Below are 7,720 nucleotides of genomic sequence, written 5' to 3' on the forward strand. Positions count from 1 at the left end.
TTTACTTTAAGATCATGGTCCAACCTTGCTTTCTCCAACTCTACCTGATCTGTCCCACTCGCTAATCTCTTTTCGGGGATATTTTCCAAATCCTCAGCTGCAAACACCTCCTTTTCAATGTAATACTGATTTATGACCCCTCGCACTTCCTGCTTTTTCATTGATGACCTCACCTCTGTGAGGTCTAACGCCTGTGCCAAATTTACCAAGTCTGATTTTGTAGCCTTCCCTAGCGCCTCTACCATCAGGTTTCTCTTAAATTCATCCACATCCATCTTTGCTGGTTTCCTGTCTGGCTACCTGCGTAACCAGATTTAAGTTTGGACTTACAGCCCGATTCACTGACCCTCCCCTTTGGTTTGAAATCTGGGACGAGAACCCCACTTGTTACGTTCCCCAGTAACCGGGTAATTTTCCAGCAAAGATAGATGGAGTACCGAAGCCTGATGCTACTATTTTCAAACATTTTTATTTATAAAGGGGCACAAACGTATGGTTAATACAAAACATTCAGATCATATACGTCGTCACAACTCAATCTAAAGCACAGGTATAGTAATAATCAATCAGAAATAAGCTCTACAGTTGTCTAGGGGTAATGTAGATATATATTGTGTACTGGATATTTAAAAGTCTTTTTGCGGTCCCTGCAGTTCCACCAGCTGCCGTCGTTGTGGTGTCGCGTTGGTGCACTTTTGTTAGAAAGAGAGAGCGAGAGATTTAAGAGTTTACCCGATCAGGTTTCCAACCTGGAGTAGTTCAGTTTGTCGGAGCCTCATTGGGGAATGAACGCTCATCGGTGGCCTTCCCCTGTAGCTAGGCCGTCTTCCGTGGTGAAGTCGCCAATCCCAGGCAAGGGAAGGATGCACACAAACCCCACCACCGGCTGTAGCTAGTAAAACGCTGTCGCAGGATTTCTAGCGTTTCTCCTTCATGTGTTTCCTTGGTGCGTCTGAGGGGCCATCTCTACAGCCCCTCTTTTATCTGGACTCACGGGGTCTCAGATGTCAATCAGGTTGAGATGATGCAATCTCTCCCCGTCACCCAGCCCACATTGCCCTGAGGGCTTGCACGTAGCCCCAGTCCCCAATCCACAAAGGTGTCTCCAAGAGACAATGGCCGTTATCCGTGGCTTTGTCTTGCTGAGGGGCCAGGACACATTCCAGACCGTAAGGCTCTCTCTCTCTGGCGATTCTCCCAAAGGAGGGGGCTGAGGTCATAACATAATAAACATAGAAAACCTACAGCACAATACAGGCCCTTTTGGCCACAAAGTTGTGCTGAACATGTCACTTCCTTAGTAATTACTAGGCTTACCCATAGACCTCTATTTTTCAAAGCTCCATATACCTATCCAAAAGTCTCTTAACAGACTTTATCATATCCGCCTCCACCACCGTTGTCGGCAGCCCATTCCATGCAGTAACCACTCTCAGTGTAAAAATCTTACCCTGACATCTCCTCGTTACCTATTCCCCAGCACCTTAAACCTGTGGCAACCATTTCAGCCCTGGGAAAAAGTCTCTGACTATCTACACGATCAATGCCTCTCATCATCTTATACACCTCTATCAGGTCACCTCTCATCCTCCGTCACTCCAAGGAGAAAAGGCCAAGTTCACTCAACCTGTTTTCATAAGGCTTACTCCCCAATCCAGGCAAAATCCTTGTAAATCTCCTCTGCACCCTTTCTATGGTTTCCACATCCTTCCTGTAGTGAGGCGACCAGAACTGAGCACTCCAAGTGGGGACTGACCAGGGTCCTATATAGCTGCAACAATACCACTCGGCTCCTAAATTCAATTCCAGGATTGATGAAGGCCAATACACCATACACCTTCTTGACACTGCCAAGAGTCTTACCATTAATATTACCTCTAAAAGTACGACGAAGAAATAGGGAAAAAAGCCAAAGAAGCTTAATGCATATGGATAATTGAATTCTACTCTTTATTTGTTATTTAATCTCCCCGAGGGGAGGTGCACCTTTCCCAGAGGCACTGCAATACTGGGTCAATGCGTGGAGTGGACGGAGCAAGCCCCTATTCCATCTCCCTGTTCCAAAAATCAATTTAATATATGGTCCCCAGATAAGGGATATTCCAGATATTAAACTGATAAGAACAGATTTTTTTTGAAAAATATACTTTATTCAGAAAATAAAATTATTTGCAAAAAAAACCATTTGTTGACTCGGAGTCCTTATTCAATAAATAGTTATTTACAATAAATCATGCGTTAACTCTCAGTCGTTATTCAAAATAAAGATGTTTACAATAAATCATTCCTTGACTCTCAAACCTTAGTCAAGAATAAAATCTATTTACAATAAAACCAGGCGTTCACTCTCATTCCTTTACCGAAGTTCCTTTATGGTCTATACCTTTCCACATTTCCAGCTACTCCTGTGGCACTATGTTGATTCATCTATCCACACCGCTGATGAGGAGTATACTCCTCCCCACCCGACCCCTCCCACTCCCACGGGTGACAAACCCTGAACTGTGGTCCTTTACCAAGGGGCCTTTGCAGTGACTGCACCAAGTTTGAGTGCATCCCTCAGCACGTATTCCTGCAGGCAAGCATGTGCCAGCCAGCAGCATCCAGCCACAGGCTGATGTGCCGGAAGACCATCAAGTTTCGGGCTGACCAAAGAGTGTCTTTCACCGAGTTGATGATTGGCTGCTTGTCTCCGTGTTCGTCCCCAGGAACAGCCCGGAAATCAGGGAATCCTCTGGTACGCAGCAGCTGGGGACAAATCTCGACACCGTCCCTTCCATCCTCCTCCACACCTTCTCCACAAACTCGAAGTGTGCAAAGAGGTGGGTCACTGACTCCTCCTCACTGCAGTCCTGCCATGGGCAGCAGGGTGTGGAGACGACATTCCGGGCGTACAGGAGGGATCTGGCAGGGAGGGCCCCTCTCACCACCAGCCAGGCGAGGTCTTGGTGCCTGTTGGTGAGGTCTGGCGATGAGGCATTTTGCCAGATGAACTGGACAGTCTGCTCACATCATGTCCTTCTCCTGCAGTGCCTGCAGGTCATTACATGCCAATCACTGCCTGAAGGCCCTGTGGCAAAGGCGTTGAACTGGAAGAACTTTTCTACGGAGGACAGGTATGGCGGCAACGACCAGCTGACTGGGGCGTTGCGTGGGAGTGGGGCCAGACCCATCCTTCGTAGCCAGGGTGACAGGTAGAACCTGGGCACATAGTGGTACTTGGTGCCCACATACCTGGATTCCACACGCAACCTGATGCAGCCACACACGAAGCTGGCCGTCAGGGTGAGGGCAACATTGGGGATGTTTTTGCCCCCATTGTTCAGGGACTTGTGCATGGTGGCCCATCTGACCCACTCCATCTTGGATCCCCAAACTAATCTGAAGACGGCTCTGGTGATTTCTGAGCTACAGGAGTGGGGGATGGGCCACACTTGCGCCAAGTACAGCAGCCCTGAGGGCACCTCACATCTGATGACCAGGTTCTTACCTGTTATTGAAAGGGAGTGCTCCTGACAAAGGAGCAAAACGTCGACAGTACTTCTCCTTATAGATGTTGCCTGGCCTGCTGTGTTCCACCAGCATTTTGTGTGTGTTGCTCTCTTCACAGTCCCAGTTTCTGTTTCACCTTGGCAGTCCGCTCCTGCCAGTTCCTGTTGCATGCCTCGGCCCCTCCAAACCAGATCCCCCACACCTTCATGTGATCAGACCTGATGGCGAAGGGGACACTGGATCAATCAGGTCAGTTGCCAAAGAGGATGGCTTCGCTCTTCGTGCGGTTGACCCTGGCCCCTGATGCCAGCTCGAACTGTTCACAGATGTCCATAAGTCTGCGAACTGACCTAGGATCAGAGAAGAAAATGGTGACTTCGCCCATGTACAGGGAGGTTCTGACTTGGGTCCCTCCACTGCCTGGTAGCCGTCACCTCTCTTATGCCCTCACCTCTCCTGATGGCTTCGGTAAGGTTTTCTATGCAGCACATAAACAAGACAGGGGAGAGAGGGCAGCCCTGCCTGATTCCAGACCTGATGGGGAAGCTGTCTGTTTCCCACCCACTGACCTGGACTGCACAACAGATGTCTGTGTAGAGCAGTTTGATCCAATTCTGGATTCCCTCCCCGAATCCCATTTTGGAGAGTACATCTGCCATGTACGTGTGCGATATCCTGTCGAAGGCTTTCTCCTGGTCCAAGCTGACGAGGCAGGCGTCCACCCACCCTGTCCTGCACGTAGGCGATGGTGTCCCTCAGCACTGCGAGGCTGTCCGAGATCTTCCTGCCAGGTACAGCACAGGTTTGGTCCAGGTGGATCACCCATCCCAGAGCAGACATGACCCTGTTGGTGATAGCCTTGGACAGGATCTTGTAGTCCACATTCAGCAGTGAAATGGGCCTCCAGTTCCTAATGTCCTCCCTTTCACCCTTCTGATTGTAGATGAGGGTGATGATGCCCTTCCTCATGGACTCTGACATGCTGCCGGCCAGAAGCATAGCATTGTACACTTCCAGCAGGTCGGGGCCCATCCAGTTCCACAGAGCCGAATACAACTCGACCAGTACGCTGTCACCTCTGGGAATCCTATTCGACCCAAAGGAATGGACGGAGCATGTCAGCTCATCCAGGGTCAGTAGCTGATCCCGACTCTCCCGCATGCTGTCGTCTAAGACCTGCATGATAGACAACAGGAAGTTGCGGGAAGCTGTGGAGTCTGTGGCCTTTTCTCCGTACAGACCGGCATAGAAGGACCTGCAGATCCTCAGTATGTCTGTCTGTGAGGACGCGACTGAGCCGTTCTCTTCCTTAAGGTTGTGGATCACAAAGATCCCCCTGTGCACCTTTTGGAAGAAGCGAGTGCACATCTTGTCCTGCTCCACGGTTTGGACCCTTGATCGGAAGATGATCTTGGAGGATTCGACGGCAAAGTGCTGGGCTTGCCGGCCCTTAACCTCCTGTAATTCCTCCCTGACATCCACCCCCTTCGACTGCAGGAGGAGGAGTTGCTGCAACTCAGTCTGGAGTTTACGCAGTTCTCTCTGCCCTGCCTTGCTTTCTGGATGCCCTTGCGAATGAAGAACTTCTTGATGTTCTCCTCAGTGGCTTCCCACTAGAGAATAAAATAGGCATCTGATAGTCTCATGAGACCATGGATTTGCACCTTGGAAGGTTTCTAGGGTGCAGGCTTGGGCAGGATTGTATGGGAGACTGGCAGTTGCCCAAGCTGCAAGCCTTCCCCTCTCCACGCCACCGATGTTGTCCAAGGGAAGGGCACTAGGACCCAAGCAGCTTGGCATTGGTGTCGCCGCAGAGGAATGTGTTGTTAAATGCCTCGCTCAAGGACACAAACACACTGCCTCAGCTTGAACCAGTGACCTTCAGATTACTAGTCCGATGCCTTATCCACTTGGCTACGCGCCAACACACCACAGAATCGGGGAATCAAAGAAGGTTCTCCAACCTGTGTACTCCTTCTCTAGTTCTACCAACATGAAATATGAGGTGTTAATCCCCTAATCTGTGTCTAGCCTCAACTTCGCAGCCTCAACAAAGCCATGGGAAGCATGTCAGTATGGGAATGGGGAGCGGTATTAAAATCTCTGGCCACTAAGATATACTGGTTATTGCAGCAGAAAGAGTGAAGGTGCTTCAATTAGTGATCCCCCAAACTGAGTTGTGTGTGACTGATATAGAGGAGGCTACACTGGGAGGGAGAGTGATTAAGGAGGAGGTGTAGGGATAGATTTTGAATTGAGAGTTAAGGGGCAAATGTTTAGGGGTAACACGAGGGGGAACTTCTTTACTCAGAGAGTGGTAGCTCTGTGGAATGAGCTTCCAGCAGATGTGGTGGAGGCAGGTTCGATTTTGTCATTTAAAGTAAAATTGGATAGGTAAATGGACAGGAAAGGAATGGAGGGTTATGGGCTGAATGCAGGTAGGTGGGACTAGGTGAGAGTAAGTGTTTGGCATGGACTAGAAGGGCCAAGATGGCCTGTTTCCGTGCTGTAATTGTTATATGGTTATATGTAACACGTAGTGTAGTTACAGGCTGTTTGGTGGACAAGAGAGTCACAGCGAGAGTGATCCCTGTGATAAACGGAGATGGACGTGGAGAGGAAGATGTGCCTGGTGGTGAGATCCTGGTGGAGATAATGGAGATTGCAGAGAATATGTTGGATGCAGAGCCTCAGTGGATGGTAGATGCAAGGTAACGCTATCCTTATTATGTCATGGAGGGGAGATGGGGTGAGGGCATACGTGCAGGAAATGCAACAGTGCCTTTATTTCCTGCAGAGCATCAAGCTCACCTCTGTCCCAGGATACTGATGGACTTTTACCGCTGTACCATTGAGAGCATACTCACCAACTGCATCTCAGTGTGGTATGGCAATTGTTCCATATTGGACCGCAAAGCACTCCAGCGTGTGCTGAAAACTGCCCAGCGGATTATCGACACCCAAATGCCCACCATTGAGAACATCTACTATAAACGCTGCCTGAGCAGGACGAAAATCATTATCAAGGATGCATCTCACCCTAACCATGGACTTTTACTCTCCTCCCATCCGGTAGATGCTACAGGAGCCTCTGCTCCCGCACCAGCAGGCACAGGAAGGGCTTCTTCCCTGAGGCTGTGACCCTGCTGAACCTCACATCACAGCACTAAACAATATTGCACCCATATTGTACTGTCTCAGCACTTTTATATTTGTGTGCAGTAGCACTTACGTTTTATTTGCAGTTATATTGCAAAAAAAACTATTCTTTGCATTTCTGGTTAGATGTTAATCGCATTTCATTGCCTTTGTATCTGTACTCGGCACAATGACAATAAAGTTGAATCTAATCTATAGATACACGTGAGTCCTGTATTGATCACAGTGGACAGGAAACCCCTTTATTGATGAAAAAAGGATATCTTGGATGTCCTGGAATGAAAAACCTCCTCATAAAATCAGATGCAGCAGACAGAGGAACTGAGAGAAGGGAATAGTATCCTTGAGAGTGACAGTGTGAGAAGAGTTTCAATAGGTACATTTAATGTCGGAGAAAATAACTGTTGTGGACAAGGTAACTGTGGGAGTCAGTAGGTTTGTTAAAGAGGCCAGAAGGTAATCTGTTTCTGCAGAGAGGTAAAGAGAGATCAAGAAAGGGAAGCGAGATGATGAAAATGGACAAAGCAAATTTGAGAGAGGGGTGTATGTTGGTGGGAAAGTTGATAAATCTGACGAGCTCCATCGGGTGCTGGAAAAAGCAGCAAAAACGTCATCAATGTGGTGTAGAAAGGTCATCCTATCCACCTTTTAATGCTCCAAAATTAGCCCAAATTTTTAAAACAACACCGAATTACTTCACTGTACTCAGTGCTGCACTAGCCAAAGGGCAGATTCGAAATCATTCCATCACTCAATGGGAAAGGGTCAATCTTCTTCCATGTTGTCAGATATAGTTTCTTTTCATTCCAATCGCAGTACTCTTGGCAACTCACAGCAAGCTGGTCCCAGGGTAATTCTGTAGCACAAAATCATGCATCGTAAAGACCTGTGGCTAGTACATTCTGCCCAGGAGACGCGCCCTTGCACTTAAGAGCAGTCTCCCCTATTCAATCACAGCCACACTACCACTTAAAAGAAAACAATTAAATTACATTTGAAAGCCTTTAGCCTTGAAAACAGCCAGCCTTTAAAGTTTCCAAACCACAGGGGGAAAAAGGCAAAGAAGCCA

At 48.3% G+C, this 7,720-nt stretch overlaps 1 pseudogene; it reads right to left on the reverse strand.

The window, feature by feature from the left end:
- Positions 1–1,975: 1,975 nt before the first annotated feature.
- LOC140732558 (U2 spliceosomal RNA) lies at positions 1,976–2,145 on the reverse strand (annotated as a pseudogene).
- Positions 2,146–7,720: the final 5,575 nt, after the last annotated feature.

Source organism: Hemitrygon akajei, chromosome 8 (genome assembly GCF_048418815.1).
Source record: "Hemitrygon akajei chromosome 8, sHemAka1.3, whole genome shotgun sequence".
Lineage (NCBI taxonomy): Eukaryota > Metazoa > Chordata > Chondrichthyes > Myliobatiformes > Dasyatidae > Hemitrygon > Hemitrygon akajei.